Here is an 18,786-nt window from a genome sequence, read left to right on the forward strand (position 1 = left end):
TTTCTCCTGCCCCCCGGGGCGTGCTGCCCTGAGCTATTGTCTTGTATCTCATCCTGTATACATACGCTTGCAATGGTTCTATCTATTGCTCAATTTCACAATTTTCTTATATGCTGTGGTTCTACTGTCCACTTTGACAACCTAGGATGGCTTAGAATAGACAACAGAGTACAGCAACTTGCAATGGGCCTGGTCTACAAGATACACTACACGACTAAGTAAAAACATGTCAAAATACTTCCCAAAGGTCAGTGAATACCACGACCACAACACCAGAGGGAGCTCCACAAATCATGTTAAACCCAGATTCGGCTCAAACAAGGGACTAAACACGTTTTGCAATTATGCCACATCAATGTGGATTGTGGAACGCCATACCCACAGCTGTAAAGGAATGTGAATCACTACCCACTTTCAAAACCACTCTCAAAGAGCACTTACGGGAGACTGCAATTCGAAACTGGCCCCTGTAAATGTCCTAACCCAACCCCCTCCAATGTACAGTTACCCACCCCAGTGTTTCCCCTATATGCATGCTGAATTAGGACCGCCGCTGCTATGAACTAGAGTTACTAGATTACTAGACTATTAAAAAAGAATTATATACAAAAAAAAAAATTTATAATAGGCCTATATTTATTTATACATTTTAATCATTTCATTTGGGCTGTGGGGGGTGCTTAATGTAAAAGACTGACCTGAGGAAAAGGCTGCAGGGAGAAAGCACTGCAGTCTAGTCGATTTTGTGTTTTGAGCACAAACCAGATTGATGCATTTAACTTTAAAATGTAAAAAAAAATGCCCCCGGACGGCCGGACTCCCCTAGAGGCACAGCACCGCTGCTGAATTTTTTTTCAGGGGAAACACTGCACCCCGCCTACCCAAAATGTTCAATCAATCAATCAATACTCAGTGGCGAATCCTTATGGAAGCCAACGGAAGCCATGCCTCCCTATTAAAATATGAATTAATATCAAATATGAAATATGAAGAAAAAAAAATATATATATATATATATATAATTTTTTTTAATATAGTTTACATTCTTTTTCATCTGTGCATCTGTGTTATAATTTTTTTTTTTTTTTTTTTTATGTCTCCCTCTTCTCCTTCTCACTCCCTCTAACACACTGTCAGACTCACTGTGCTCACTCTATAGAGGAGAGGAGGCAGGGGGTAGGTCTCTTTCTCCAGCCTCAACCATGTGATTCATGTATCTAGAGTCCAAATCCGATCCTAGCCAATCATATTCGAGCTGACTGCCACACCCTAAAAGTTTAAAACGGGGCTGTGAGAAGAATCCTGAGTGTGGCCTCCCCTCTGCACACCTCCCCTCTGCATTCTGAACATTGTATTAAACCGTGACTGCTCCCACGGGCCGAATATTGCCCCGATCCTCGCGAGATTAAATCCACGGGTACCTCTCGGCGTGCCGAAGCTTTTGCTAAATCACTTCCATCATCGAAAACGAGGGGAAAAGGTCGGCTCGCGACCCTGAAAATGTTGCATGATTTTAAAAACGCTGTATTAAGTGAGCCTATTATGGGATCCACGCAAGCTTTCTATCGTGGAAACATATGGGCGTCCCGCAACTTTTACTCATTCACATGTAGCCCCGAAAATGCTTAGAAAAGGAAAACCGAAAGCGTGGAATAAACTCGCCGAAACGGAAAAGTGTCCCACGGGCGCGCCGTTATTCCGATCTGCGTGAAAATATTCACGGCCATAGAGGAGACCGTGGGACACCTTTTTGCAACCGAATATGTGTCTCGAATTTGCTCCCACGCGGCGCGCAGAATCGTGCAAGGAAAAATCGGACCAAAAATGAACCAATGCTCCAGCAGTATTAATGACCCTGATGTAAACAAGACAAACGTCTTTCTCTGGTCTGCATCCCCTTATACAATTGTGTGTATTGAGCCGTACTGTATTGTACCCATTCTGCAATCTGTTAAATAAATAAAAATAAAGTTTGACTGTAGTGTACATGGTGACTGCTTGACTAAAAAATAAAAAATAAAAATTATAAAAATATTTAATTTTTTTTTTTTAAGAATTTTTTTTGGATTCCCCTGTTATTTTACCCACGCAACGCCACTGTCAATACTGTCACCATGTATGCATATGCTCACTACATGTATTTATTGCTCCATCTCCGCCCACTACAAACATGGGAACTCTCTAACCCCTCTTTAACTACTTATGAAATACCCTCTATTTGGAAATGCTCACGCATCACTCCGTTGCACAAAACCGGCAGTGAATTGGATCCCAACAACTACAGACCCATTTCCATAATCTGCTCTGTAGCAAAGATTTTTGAAAAATTTATCTACAGACAATTGTCAGACTATCTCACCAAATACAATATTTTATCTCCTTACCAGTCCGGTTTTTGTTCAGATCACTCTACAACTACTGCTTTATTAAAACTCACAAATGATATATTCTATGCATCTGATAACAGAAAATTTACAGGAGCAATCTTTATTGATTTAACGAAAGCATTTGATCTAGTCGATCACTATCTTCTCTTGGACAAACTGTACTCTATTGGTCTTTCCCGTAATGCTCTGTGGTTTAATTCCTACCTACACAACAGAAAGCATTGTGTTCCAATACAAGGTAACAACTCACGTCTAACTGTGCAGCAACAAGGTGTGCCGCAAGGCTCAACTTTAGGTCCACTTTTGTTTTCTCTTTTCATCAATGACCTTCCTTTAATTTTTCTGAATGTAGTGTTCAACTCTACGCAGATGATACAGTTTTTAATGCATTGTCAAAAATACAGTACATTTTACAATCAAACTTCAATGGTCTTCAATTCTGGCTTGCAGCTAACAAATTAATCCTCAATAAAACAAAAACCTATGCAATGCTCTTTGGTACTTCTCAGAATGTTAAATCTAAAACAGAAAATCTGTCTTATAATATTACTTGTCATGACAGTACATCACTGCTTAGAGTTGAACACTTCAAATACCTTGGTGTATGGCTTGACCAACAACTATCTTTCAAATGTCATAGATAACATCATGAGGAAAATTTACTTTAATATGGGTGTTCTTTACCGCAAAATAAGTTTTACATTTACGGTTAGAAAAAAGCTAATCTCACAACTCATACTACCCATAATGGACTATGCTGATATAGTCTATGATTGCAGCGAAAACTACCCTTGTTCTGCTTAACACCATCTATAATCGTATATGCAGATTTGTTCTTGGCTGTTCATATAACACTCATCATTGTATTATGTATGAAAATCTCAACTTCCCTTCTCCCACAATAAGAAGACAACAACATTGGTTACAGTTTATTTTTAAGGCGAGACACTACAGGTGAATAGGGTAAAAAAGTTAACTAATAGATATCACAATGAAACTTTCCCAGTTGATTACTTATATTAAGACTAGACTTTTTTGTATTACAAGTTTTCTGAAATTGTATCTTTAAATATGCAAATGAGGCATGATCTACTTAAATATGCACTAATTTGCATATAATTCCAGGACAGAAATCTGAACATTGGATAAAGCCATTTTCAAAATTATAGTTTCATTTAGTTGACATATTAGAGCCAAAGGTTATTACAGAGGGGATTTTGGATATCTCTTTTTATCACTCCATAAATCAGAAAATACTCCATTCAGTACATTTTTATGGTAAAATTCCATATTTCGCCATGTTTTTAGGAATAAAATGTGATATAAATCAGGGTATGAATGCGATATCAACAAACCCTTCTGTAAATACTTTCAGAACATAGATATGATTAGAACTGGAAGGTTTGGTGTATGTGAGTGCTACTGAAGTGGAGATTTCTGGCTCAGAGTATGAGGAAAAACTCATTAAAACTCATTTTTGGGAAAACGCCTTTAAAGTTCTGTATTGTAAAATGCCATACTTTTTTTTAAACAGATATTTACAAACACAATACCTAATCAAACCATTAGTAATAGACAACCTAAACACATGCCTGATAACTGAATAATAATAATAATGATGTTATTGAACTGAACAGAACTACACACGGCTACAAACAGTGTAGTACAGTGTAGTACCCCCTAATAGGCAAAAAATATTTGAATAGATATCACTATGAAACTTTCCCAGTTTGTTATGTACATATAAACTAAGAAAAAATATATTGCAAGTTTTCTGAATTGTATGTTTATATATGCAAATGAGGCACTTCCCCATTAAATATGTGCACATTTATGGATGCAATAAGGCAAAATGAAGTAAAATAAACAACAAAATGTGTGTTATTGATGTTTTATTGTCACTAGTTTCATAGAAGACATGTTTAGGAAGCAAAATATAACAAAATCAACAAAAAAAAGTATATTTGCCTATTCACCTGGGGTGTCTCGCATACCTTAAACAGTATATGGTACCTTTCACTTCTAATTATCAACTTTGTCATTGTACTCAACACCTTTTTTCTGTTCCAAAAACCTTTAAATCAGCTGGTAAATATTTGTTCATGTTTAAAGCTCCATCCGACTGGAATAATCTACCTGTCCACATCCGTTCAACATCATCTTTTAAATTGTTTAAAACTATGTTGTCCTCTCACGGTGAGACTACCTGGGCCCTGTTTCTTGTACGTGGTTCAACTAAGTCGATCAAGATGTCATTATCCAGCTTCAGTTAACCCGATGTTTGAAGCCGGGATTTTCCTGTTCCAAGAAGGTGGATTCAGTCTCGTTAACTCAAGCCAGACTTGATTCTCAGGATCAGTGCGCGCGCCCGCCTCAGCTGAGAAGACAGCAGGTGTCGATCGCAGAAATCCTGATTCTCTAGCGGCATTGATTGATTAATTGATTTAAAACTTTATTAACATATTGCAGTACGGCTCAATCGCCTCGCCGACAAGTTAAATGCGTTATCTATAGGCTAATTTTAAGTCCCTCATTACCTCAATCAATCAGATTATATTTCTTTAAACTTGCCTGCTGGATTGAATAATCAAATGAGATCTTGCTAGCGAAAATAATTAGTTAACTGTTATACAGAATTACGATACGGCTCTCTTACCCATTGATTGATGTATAGTCAATCTTTAACTTATCTCCAATGTGGTCTAACGGGTTGTTCTTTTGACTTTCACACAGACGACCGGGGTTCAAGACCCTAGTCGTCTCCTTCTTTTTGCAATATAGGAATAATTCAATTTGGTGCACGTTGAGAGCTATATAAAGAATGACATCCTCAATGCATGTAGATTTATAATATTTTAACTTAAAACCAGGCTACTTTGGCGTATAATCATTAATATTATATTCAAAAAAATCATATTGGAAAGACCAGGATTTGAACCCCGGTCGCTGGGTTGGCAGGCTTGAGCACTACCACTGGACCACTGTGCCAGATGGGATAAATTCATTGTTTATACATTAATGAACGAGAGACCCGTGTTTAGAATATCCTTTGTTATGAATGAAGTTTATCTCTTTATCCTCATTCATTAATGTGACGTCAACGGCTCATTCAATTTCTCAAATCCGTCAAACAGCGCATCTCATCAGACATCTTAATCCCAGTTACAATTAAAATAACCACATAATGTGTACATCGCACGAGCGAGCGCCACCGTCGCCACGGTATATATAACGTGCATTATTTAGGACAAAGTGAATTTAGTATCAGCATTTTGGGTCTATTTTACATTTCAAAAGCCCCCTCTGGAAGAATGGAGCACAAGAACGTAATTCAGAATGGTATAATGCAGATCGTAGACTGTGGGAATAGTTTCAGGAAACGGGCCGTCACTTCTTTGCGGGGGCGTGGCGATGGTTCAGGCTAAGTTGAACTTGAACTCTGCTTTCGACCAGGCTCAAACTTTTGGATATGTTGTCATGGTGATTTGGAAAATCCACGTACATGAAACCGGAAAGTCCGGCTAACCAGGGTTCGAGTTATCACTCGGGGGGGGGGTTGGGTAGGGGGGGGGGGACACTGTACATTGGAATACTGACATACATTTGACATGGAAACTGTACATTGTAGGAGGTTGGGTAGGTGGGGTGGGGTTGGGTGGGGCTGTACATTGGAATACTAACAAAGCCATGCTTGGTCTTTATTGTACAACTGGGTTAGGACATTTGTAGGGGCCAGTTTTGAATTGCAGTCTCCCGTAGGTGTTCTTTGAGAGTGTTTTTGAAGGTGGGTAGTGATTTACATTCCTTTACAGCTTTGGGTAGGGCGTTCCACATTGTTGTGGCATAATTGCGAAACGTGTTTAGTCCCTTGTTTGAGCCGAATCTGGGTTTTACATGATTTGTGGAGCTCCCTCTGGTGTTGAGAGCTATGGGGGCCCCCTGAATCTTTTTTTTTACTATTTTTTTTCCTTGAATTGTGGCTGTTTTCGAAGTCATATTTAGAGGAATATCTCATTAGGATTAGTCTAATACTAAGTAATAATGACATCACACAACATTCTAATCATTAGACCAGGGGTGTCAAACTCATTTTCACAGAGGGCCACATCAGCATTATGGTTGCCCTCAAAGGGCCAAAGACTGTATTAATGTTAACCCTTAGAAGTCAACGGGGCCTATTGCTCCCGTGGGCGGAGAACAAAATAATTAGAATCTCTCACAAATGCTCAGGAAGTCCCGTTTTTCAAAAATCTGTAAAAATAGCACAAAGACAATTTCGAGTGCATAATAGTGTAATCTATATGTATCCTTACTTGCTAAACATAATACGACTTGTAAATATGTTTAATTCTTGCTCAATTGTATAGTTCTAAATATCCCTGTATTCCCCCGAAACTACAACGCGTCACGTACATGCACGCGCGCACACACAAACAGCGCATAGGTGTTAATCACTGAGTGATCTAATATGCATATTCTTCAGCGCGAGAGGGGGGGGGGGTTGTGTTTCTCACTGTCTGTCTTTGATAATATAATCTGAAGAGGTCCTGCATTATTATTATTATCATTCTCGAGAATACACGCGGACCCGACGGAACGTTAACTTATGAATAAAAAGTAGTCTAACATGCTTTTCATCCTCGCCCGTGTATATACCCACGTCGCGCTAAAACATCAACTACTGTATGAGTAGAGACAGAGTGCTTGTGTGTACGAGTTATGAGTTATCTCGCAGTTTTCTAGAGTAGAAAGGTGCGCCCAGTAGAGCACACACACACACACACAGAAGGAATTTCTTGTACAGCGAGTTGGGCGTTTTATTTATTTTATCACTTGTAGGCTACCATAGCGAAGGCTCATGGCAGCAACGTTAGTGGTTGAAACGTGATTCGAGAGTGATACCAAGTGGAAGGAAATATATCCTGTCATCAGTGCGTATAGCAGGTATCCTCGAAATTCTCCGCTATCTCCTCTGCAAGCTCCTGTCTGTCCGCCTGCACTGCTCCAACTGCCTGTGTCTGTCTACTGCTTTGGTCCAATCATATTCAGAGTCCCGTCAGAATCCCGCCCCCCCACCCACAGTCTGCGAATCAGAGGCAGAGTAGGGCGGGTCTTCACGAAATGCGTGTTGTCTCTTTCAACGGGTTGGAGTCAGAGCGAGAGTTGACAGCGCATATACAGGTAGTCTAATCTGCAGGTACTGTAGCGAGTAGCATAGTTTTGCCAGCAGGCAGTTAGTAGAAAAATATGGCATGTTCAAAGATGGCCAGTAAAATAAAAGTCAACAGTGAAAATCGCTGCAATAATAATTCTTTCTTTCTTTCATTCTTTCTTTCTTTCTTTCTTTCTTTCTTTCTTTCTTTCTTTCTTTCTTTCTTTCTTTCTTTCTTTCTTTCTTTCTTTCTTTCTTTCTTTCTTTCTTTCTTTCTTTCTTTCTTTCTTTCTTTCTTTCTTTCTTTCTTTCTTTCTTTCTCTCTCTCTCTCTCTCTCTCTCTCTCTCATTCTAGAGAAATACAACCACAAATTGTTATTGGTTTGCTTCTTTTTCTTACAGTACTATATATACTGTACTTTACTGTATATACTGTACCATCCACTGTACTGAAACATCTCAATATAAGTAATCATGGTATGCTGCAAAAGGTGATATGGTATGTGATATGGTACAGTACTGTAAATACCATCTCTCTCTCTCTCTCTATCTCTCTCTCTCTCTCTCTCTCTCTCTCTCTCTCTCTCTCTCTCTCTCTCTCTCTCTCTCTCTCTCTCTCTCTGGCTTTAATGAGGAAGGGCACACCTCTATCAGCTGAGTAACAATGTTCATCAAAGTGTTGAGTGCTACAGTGTAGGTTAGTATATTAGGACAAGTGCATACCTACATGTATGACCTATATCTATCTACTACTTTTGGATATGAGCATTTTTTCAATACCCAACTATGTAGTGGCCGCTTGTCGCTAGGCTAGGCCTCCTGCTGGGTCCATTCACTGGAATAACAAAGGAATGACTGGGCCTTTGCTCCAGGTGTGAAATGGTTCTAGTGACAATGATCACATTGAATTCTGGGAGTGTAGTTCTCTCATCAGATAGCTGAATGAACTTGGATCTAGTTCAAAGTCCTATACTGAAAAGGTGTTAGGATTTTACCAGAATGTTTGATAGGACATTGATTGAAAACTATCGTCTCAAATTTGACAATTGATGGCTTATTTTGAAGGTATGAATCTGTAATTTTATATTATGTAACAAAAAAAAGGGGGAAATTCTCAGGAGGAGGAGCTATTTAGGTTAGACTTCTAAGGGTTAATGTAATGTAAAATAAATGTAGCTACTCATTTACATATTGTTAAACATGTTGTTTCTGTATTTATTACTTATTCAAGTTATACATATTGCATATGCATTTGCATAGATGTAAAAATATATGTTAGCTTATGTTATTTTAACAAATAATTTTAGTTTATCAGAACCCCATATTACTCCATCAATCAATGATCAAACCATTCAAGTAAATAACAAAGAAGAATATCATCAAATACAAGCTATGACATTAAGTTTGTTCAAAACCTTTTTGTCACAGTCAAGAAGGGCAGAACTAACAACTGAGCTGCAAAGAACACGTGGGACAGATGTAGCAGATGTTACCAAAACAAATGGCTGCACACAACCTTGCAGAGGCCACTAATGGAAGATAGTTTAATTAACTTTAATGAACAGATTGCAGAATGGGTACAGTACAGTACAGCTCAATACACACAATTGTTAAGGGAATGCAGACCAGAGAAAGACTTTCGACTTGTTTACTTCAGGGTCCCCCATTTTCAATTCATCATAACATATATGACATACACGACATACAGATAGACAGTACAGATACATTTATGACATACCAGATTTGCAAATACAGTACTGTTTGTGATACAAAAGGAGTCCAGAAATGAGAGAAGAGAAGAAGTACCCAGAGACAGATCTACAGTATTGGTACAGTATATTATCCTGTAAAACAATAAAGTCGTGATGACAAAAGTTGGCTATAAGAGAATAGTCTACACACTAGATCAATATGTCTGCAGATGTGCTATACAAGCTCATAAGATAAGAGTGTAATACCCTATTAGGTAGCAGTCTATTCAAAGGTTAAAACAAGGTTTCCCCCAGTAGATTAGGCTTATATTAAGCTACTCTCCCAATCTAATTTATATTATCACAAGAAATAAGAATTCTAGATCCAAAATTGAGTCAGTTGTTGTCTACAGCGGTGACTTCTCTTTCTTTCTGCCCTCCTCAGTTCCTCTCTACAGGGGTGTCAAACTCATTTTCACAGAGCAGCGGTGACTTCTCTTTCTTTCTACCCTCCTCAGTTCCTCTCTACAGGGGTGTCAAACTCATTTTCACAGAGGGCCACATCAGCATTATGGTTGCCCTCAAAGGGCCAAAGACCGTATTAATGTTAATGTAATGTAAAATAAATGTAGCTACTCATTTACATATTGTTAAACATGTTGTTTCTGTATTTATTACTTATTCAAGTTATACATATTGCATATGCATTTGCATAGATGTAGAAATATATGTTAGCTTATGTTATTTTAACAAATAATTTTAGTTTATCAGAACCCCATATTACTCCATCAATCAATGATCAAACCATTCAAGTAAATAACAAAGAAGAATATCATCAAATACAAGCTATGACATTAAGTTTGTTCAAAACCTTTTTGTCACAGTCAAGAAGGGCAGAACTAACAACTGAGCTGCAAAGAACACGTGGGACAGATGTAGCAGATGTTACAAAAACAAATGGCTGCACACAACCTTGCAGAGGCCACTAATGGAAGATAGTTTAATTTGATTGATTGATTGAAAAGTTTATTAACAGATTGCAGAATGGGTACAGTACAGTACAGCTCAATACATACAATTGTTAAGAGGATGCAGACCTGAGAAAGACTTTCGTCTTGTTTCCATCAGGGTCCCCCATTTTCAATTCATCATATGACACACATGACATACAGATAGACAGTACTGCTACATCTATACATTTATGACATACCAGATTTTCAAATACAGTACTGTTTGTGATACTAAAAAAATCCAGAAGAAGAGTATATACATTTGACATAGAAACTGTGCATTGGGGGAGGTTGGGTAGGTGGGGTGGGGCTGTACATTGGAGGTGGGGGGGGGGGGGGGGGGGGGGTTGGGTAGGGGGGGGGGGACACTGTACATTGGAATACTGACATACATTTGACATGGAAACTGTACATTGTAGGAGGTTGGGTAGGTGGGGTGGGGTTGGGTGGGGCTGTACATTGGAATACTAACAAAGCCATGCTTGGTCTTTATTGTACAACTGGGTTAGGACATTTGTAGGGGCCAGTTTTGAATTGCAGTCTCCCGTAGGTGTTCTTTGAGAGTGTTTTTGAAGGTGGGTAGTGATTTACATTCCTTTACAGCTTTGGGTAGGGCGTTCCACATTGTTGTGGCATAATTGCGAAACGTGTTTAGTCCCTTGTTTGAGCCGAATCTGGGTTTTACATGATTTGTGGAGCTCCCTCTGGTGTTGTGATCGTGGTATTCACTGACCTTTGGGAAGTATTTTGACATGTACATGGGTACCTTGGTCGTGTAGTGTATCTTGTAGACCAGGCCCATTGCAAGTTGCTGTACTCTGTTGTCTACTCTAAGCCATCCTAGGTTGGCAAAGTGTGCAGGGGTGAGGTGGGTTCTAGGAGTCAGGTCAAGCAGTAGTCTGACTAGTTTGTTTTGAGATGTTTGTAATTTGGTTTTTAGTGCCTTTGAGGTGCTTTGGTACCATGAGGTGCAAGCATAGTCGTTAACTTTAATTAACAGATTGCAGAATGGGTACAGTACAGTACAGCTCAATACACACAATTGTTAAGGGAATGCAGACCAGAGAAGGACTTTCGACTTGTTTACTTCATCAAGGTCCCCCATTTTCAATTCGTAATGAAATTGCTATTATGTGTCTGCATGAACACACAACTGTAACTGTACTCAAAAATAACAAAATAAGGGTTGTCTCAGTTCACAACTATATTGGTCAAGTTTTGGGTGGGACTTGTTTGCGTCCCTACAGCTTCTTATTCAATTGAGCGAGATGCTCGGTTATGTCACACAGCCAGCTTGCATCTGACAGTTCAGACAATATTTCTTCAAGTTTGTTACCTATTCCGCCTGGATCTTTTTTGTATTTTGGGCTGTAAAATTGTCAAAGAATGTCTGAGGAGTAAGTGCTTTTGGCTTTTTTCCTTTGTTACTTCATCAATACCTCAGATGTTCAACACACATGTATGTGTAAGAATGTGTAATAACTAAGGCTGTCAAAGCTTTATTAACGCATTAACCCACAATTATTTTAACGCCGCTATTTTTTTACCGGCGCTCTTGGGGGGCCACATCAAATGACGTGGCGGGCCGCATTTGGCCCGCGGGCCATGAGTTTGACACCTATGCATTAGACTATTGTGTGATGTCATTATTCAGGCTCATTCTTAACCATCAATATTTGTTCATTTTCTTACTCACCTCTGATATATAATGCCATATTTACTTATTTGCATTTTGCATCTGAAAAAATACAACAATTTAATTTGAAAAATTAGACCAAATTTATGAACTTGAATTAACATTTATTTGTCTCTGCACTTATAAATCAAAAACTAACAAAATAATCTAATGGAAAATAAATAGTTGTATGGCACAACAGCAGCATTTATCAGGATACAGTAAGTAACATTATCATCTGATAATAAAATGAACATAAAATAAATACTTGTATAAATCAAAATAAATAATGTTATAAACAAATGTGCACAGGTAATCAAGAACTGTATGAAAAATAGTAGCAGCATCTTCTTAGAACAACAAGAAGAAAAGTAACTACTGCAGCATGTCACCGACATGCAGACTGGAAGAGCCGGGATTCAAACCACTGACCTCTTTTATCCAAAGCGAGTAGTGACGACTATATTCTCTTCCTCAACTTCTTGCTCTGAGAGCTAGTCACAGTCCCATTCATCCACTGCTCTGCCAAATGGGCTCCAAATGATTTATTTAACAATATCTTGGCGTTTTTACATGGAAGGCAGCCAATGCATCCCTCCTTGGCAAATAACCAGTCATATTTATTTTTCCAAAAGTTCCACTGACTCGGACCCCAGCATTGTGGTGGTTGAGTAGCAGCGCAGTCCAGGTCTAGTGGTGGAGACTCGGGTCTGGCAGTGGCAACCGGCGCGGTAACAATAACAGGTGCACTGCGCACAGGAGCAGCAGAGCTAACACTAGTACTAGCACTAGCAGTGTCAACTTCAGTGACAGTAGCGCTGCTAGCTGCTGCACTAACAGCGTCAGTCTTTGGCCTTTTTATAAAACCAAAGCTGTCCAGCTTTGTACAGCCTTGCGGCGGGTTGAGCCTTTTTTTTTTTCTTTCTTTTTGGCGGCATGTGGCGTACTGTTTAGTGTTTATGTTTTTAGTTGCAGGACACAGACCGGCAGCTTTCTGTTTACAGCAGCTGCTTGCTGCTTCTTCTTCACTAGGTTGCAGTAGCGTTAAACTTATGGGCGACGCATAGCGGCTTGGAGGTGAAATGCAGCCTATTCCACAACATTAATTACTCAGTTCTTTTAAAAACTGAAAAGAAAAATATGATCTATTAACAATTTATTTAGGTAACATAAATAATACTAATTCGTAAAAAAAAAAAAAAAAAAAATTATATAAATTTTTTGAGAGACCCCCACAGGGGCTCTTGACTATGGGGGCTCAGACTATAGCTATGGGGGCTGAGCCCCCATTGGCCCCCTCATAATTCGAACACTGCGGCTAACCCAGTTATCCAGTTAAAGTTATCCGGCTAACTCAGTTATCCAGGTACAAGAAACAGGGCCCTGCTTATGCTTTGGACCTCAATATCATAATAAGAGATAGATGAACCATTGCTGGTGTTGTTGCAGTTAATGTTCTTGTTGTTGTGTTGTTGTTGTTGTTGTTGTTGACATGTTACTGTTGTATGCTTTTTTATTTTGTATTATTTTCTTGGCTGGCGTTGCTTACTCTGTTGTTTTTGTTGTTTTTTGTTTCTGTTTTGTTTTGTCTTTTGTTTGTTATTTGTTGATTGTTGTTTGTTGTTTTTGTTATATAAGATTGTCTAATGACTCTGTATTTTGTCTTTGCGGACCCCCTTAAAAACGAGATGGTTTCATCTCAAGGGATTATTCCCAATAAAAATAAATAAATTACATATATCTATTATATTCACATATATGCCTATGGTACCACTTGTATGTATTGCTATGTCCGCCCATCACAATCACGCAAACTCTCTAACGCCTGTCCTGTCTCCCTGTCTCTGGCTGTCTCGTAGTGATGACCGGAGTGTTGGACGTTAGATCCGCCATCAGCTCTATTTTTTATCTTTCAAAATGTTCAGTTGTTATTGCATGCACTTATCTGTGTTTCATTACGCATATGAGTGCATGCTTACCAACTGTTTTGCCTGTTTTATTGCAACACTACTATCTCCGACATCTAAGAAGGGATATCCCCCCTTGAACGGCCCTTCTAAGGTTTCTCTCCTCCACATTGCCTGTGGTGCATTTTTTCCTATTGCTAGGTTTTAGTGAGTTTTTCCTTCGCGTGGGGTATGTCTGGGAGTGTTACATTTATTTTAAAAAGTTTTGGACTTTATGGTGTTTTTGTTTTCTTGATTTATTGTGATGTTTCTTCTTGACTTGTTTAAAGAAGATGTGTCCGGCCCATGGGGACATTAACGTGTGTTGTCGGGCCTTACAAATAAATTTGATTTGGAAAATTTTATTTGATCTGTGATGCATCCATGGCCAGAACGGAACCCAGATTGAAGATCGGACAGAATGTGATTTGCGTTGAGGAAATTATCCAGTTGCTTAACCCTTTCACTGCCACACGACAGAAGGTTAACCCTTTACTATCACACAACCGACGGTCGCCGGTTTGGTAGTGCGGCAGTGAAAGGGTTAAGGACCAGCTTCTCAAGAACTTTAGCCAAGCACGGCAAGATGGAAATAGGCCGGTAGCAATTGGCATCAGAGCTAGAGCCGCCCTTGAAGAGGGGGAAGATTAGAGATGATTTCCAATCAAAGGGGAACACAGAGAGTTGAATGGAAACAATTGAATAATTTTGTGATAGGGTCAGCTAAAAGATGAGCGGCTGCTTTAAGTTAAGAAACTTTGGATCCAGCCCATCAAAGCCAGCAGACCTTATGTGAATACTGCACCTTATGTGAATACTGTAATACTGTGAATTCTGTATATTTCAGTTAGTTAGAGTAGACAGTAGTTAGACAGTAAATTATAACACTACCTTATGCGACCTTATGCACCTTATGTGACACTGTGAATACTGTATATTTCAGTTAGTTAGATAGTCAATTATATTGACTTATTTGTTTACACTGCTTGTGTTGTTTTTACTACCTGTACCCCCCCCATCCCCCATGCTGCTATGATGCCTGAATTTCCCCAAGAGGATCAATAAAGGAATATCTTATCTTATCTTTACACACGCACGCACGCACGCACGCACGCACGCACGCACGCACACACACACACACACACACACACACACACACACACACACACACACACACACACACACACACATACACACACACACACACACACACACACACACACACACACACACACACACACACACCACACACACACACACACACACACACACACACACACACACACACACACACACACACACACACACACACACACACACACACACACACACACACAGCCCTGGGGACTGGGGGTCTGTTTTGTTTGCTAGAGAAGGTAACTGAGCTGCCCTCTCCCTCTGGACCTGCAGGAAACCAACAACACAAGCTCTCCAAGCTGCCTCTTTACCTCTCTCTCTTTCTCCCTCTCTCTCCTGCCCCCTCTCTCGTTCTACTTCTCTCTCCCTTTCTACCTCTTTCTAAGGACTTTTTTGCCTTTGATTATTCTCATTAAACTACTGTACCAAACAGAGAAAAGCACAGGTAGAAAGAGTGACCAGTCAAGTGGGTGTGGTCACAACCCACTGCCCAGCCGAGATCCCAAACAGGACTCTCTCGTTCCCCCTAGTGGATGTTAGAGTGGTATTGCACTGTGAAGACACTACTGTATAAAGGCCATAATACCGATTCACTACATAATAAATATAATAATAATAATAATATATAACAAATTTATAAATATGAATAATTATGACAAATAAAGTTAAATGAAATGCAATAGTGATTACTGGACATGTATAGGCTATTAGCAATATTCATTATAGATTTTAAATGTATCACATTTAACACAGCCTGTTACGTGACATTTAGGAACAGACATTCTATTTGTCTGTTAGCCTGGCAAGTTTTGTGGATTGTTTTTAGTAATACTGTGCACGAGCATTACACTAGAGGTTCCAGTAGTGGGCAGCTTGAATTGCCAGGTCCTAGAACCAGCGCTCTGGGGAGATCTTTTATTTTTAGAGCATTAACTCTGTGGAATGGCCTGCCTCGGAACCTCTGCTGCATTTACAGTAGATTCACTTTTAAAAAGAATCTTAACTTGTTTTTAAATTGTTTTTAACACTGTAAAGTAATTTTTTGTTTTTGTTTTACACTAATGTAATTTTAGCTATATTAATTGTTACAGTAGGTTCATTATGCATTGTGTGTACTGACTTTTAATAATTTTGTTTTTTGCAATAGTGATTGTTTTTGTGTGTTTTTTTTGTGTGTGGACCCCAGGAAGACTAGCTGGTTGCTATCGCACCAGCTAATGGGGATCCCTAATAAAATCAAATCAAATCAAGTACTTCTCAACCCTGGTTTGTGGAAATGTGTCTCACCATAGTCAGAATTTAGTCAGGAACTAATAGAGACAGATGTCAGTCTGAGGCTACGTTTAGACGGAGAGAGTCTGAACAGAAACCGCAAAAGTCGTCTTACGGTCTCACTTTTAATTTTGCGTTTAGACTAGCGTTTTGGGATGGAATTCTGTGTGCAGACGACGCTGTAACGACGGAGCCCCACTGTCACACGATTGGCGCATATGTCACATGACGTGCTGTGAAGACCCGCCCTACTCTGCCTCTGATTCGCAGACTGTGGGTGGGGAATGTGATTGGACCAAAGCAGAGTCACTCACAGACAGTGGGTCCAGTACTAATAGTTGTGATAGCCGCGGGACAGATTCTTGTGTATTTAAAAGTACTGCCAATGTAGCCTTCAGGTGATCGCCATGGATAGAATCAGACATACTTTGTTTACGCTTCTAGGCTACTGGCGCATGCCTGTGATGTAAGCAGTACGCGCGACGAGCCTTGACAACCCTTTCGTCATAATTTTATGCGGCTTGACAGTTTAGATGATAGCGCAAAGGTTTATCGTTTCTAGGAATTCCACCCTGGAAGGTGGTCTCACTTTTTTACAGTTTCACCCCGTAAAAACGCCGTTTCCGTATAAACGAAAGGCACATCCGAAATTTTTTTTTTGCGGATTCACCTGCTAGCGTTTCCGTCTAAACGGGGCCTGAGTTGTACTAGACCTGCCAGACGTATGCCTTGCCAGTACAGATTCGGCTGCTCTCCACATCCTTTGCCATGCAGTTGATTGACACGAAGGGGTGAGAGGAGGGTGAGAAGGCATTTTGTTAGCTTAGAGTAGACTGGGGTGGTAACTAATAACATATTCGATTTACAGAAGGTACACTGTTACATTCTGAAGGAAGGGAGATCTAAAATGGGAGATCTATTTATTTACACAAATCTAATATCACGATTTTGAGGAGGAATTACTTTCCTGTTATGCATGACAACCTATATTAGGGAGGTCAAATGTTTTTCTGCTGTCACCAAAAATATGTATTTTTTTTTCAATCTGTTGTAGAGCCAATATTTATTTATTTATTTATCTGTGAGATGGTCTACACAACATTAAAAAAATTGAAGGGTTAACTTTTTGTGGCAAAATAAAGAAATAATAATTTTGTAACGGCTACTTCCTGTAATCACTTGACACCTCTATAATCCATTATAATTGATCATGGAAAACAGCCTTTTGAGCCCTCCGAGAGTAAATGGTATATATTGTCAAGGTACACGTATCCGTACCGAACCGTTTCAGTGTGTACCGTGACGTACCGAACGGCTGTGTACCGAACTAATACAACGGTATGTTAACCACTAACAACCGCCCACCGGGGGCTGTTTTTTTCACAATCTAATATAATTATAATTATAATTTCATTTTTTATTTTTTTACAAGTCGATTATTTTCAATATAGTATAATATTCGTTGACAGCCTTACAAGTACAATTATTTACTGCACACTACATCACCCCTGAGTGGAACATGGAAAGCCAAACTTTCCCCCCACTGTACTGAAAACCCGTACCGAACCGTGACTTCAAAACCGAGGTACGCACCGAACCGTGGTTTTTGTGTACCGTTACACCCCTAGTAGATGGTGCATTTTATATAGTGCTTTTATCCAAAGCTCTTTACAATTCTTGTTCTTCACATTCACCCATTCACTCACACACCGATGGCGGTGGCAACGGTACAAGGTGTCAACCTGCACATCATGAGAGCAATTAGGGGTTGGGAATCAAACCGGCAACCTTCCGACTACCAGACAACCACTCTACCTCCAGAGCCACTGTCGCCCCTAAGTAACTCATATTTATTGTACGAGATTATTGTAAATAGCAGTGTGAGAGCGTTCTTGCTGCGTAGGCCGCTTTGGCCATTTGGATGCAAAAACCTTGTTGTTGGCTCCTATTTAAGGGGAGTAGCCATTTGAATGAAAAACGCTGACACCATTTTAACAGGCATTTCTTCAACAAATCATCAACCGACAAATACCATGGTGTGCGCACAGGGGTTGGCTACAGTTTGTTCTACCAATTGAAAGTATCGTGGAACTTTGGCTTTTTGTGAGGGAAGTAGCCCGGAAATGTAAGGGCTGAAACATACTGAAAGCGCGGGAAAGAGATGGTATGGTGAGATGGCTCACCAGATCTTGCTATATCTGTTCCCTGTGTTAACACCTCCTTTGGTCATTCCTCCATACAAAGATACAAAGACTTTGAAAGTGGACAAATTGATCCCCCTCACAACTCTATAGCAGATTTGTTTACACACATCTGCATATGCAGCCTTTTAACTGTAATTTGACTGTTCTGCTTCATGTATTACCTTACAAGTTACAATTTTATTTGGTTATTTGTTTGATGTGTGTTTTAATACACATCACAGAGGTAAGGGGAATGATTAAAACACACATCAAATAACCAAATACAATTGTAACTTGTAAGGTATGTAATACATGAAGCAGAAAAATACATGT

General features: G+C 39.5%; 1 protein-coding gene across 1 annotated transcript in view; it reads right to left on the reverse strand.

Annotated features, from left to right (window-relative positions):
* The window catches only part of cd9b (CD9 molecule b), a 70,728-nt gene that overhangs the window by 51,166 nt on the left and 776 nt on the right, over nt 1-18,786 (reverse strand). The window lies entirely within an intron of this gene.

Source organism: Notolepis coatsorum (assembly GCF_963971535.1).
Source record: "Notolepis coatsorum genome assembly, chromosome: 15".
Taxonomy (NCBI): domain Eukaryota; kingdom Metazoa; phylum Chordata; class Actinopteri; order Aulopiformes; family Paralepididae; genus Notolepis; species Notolepis coatsorum.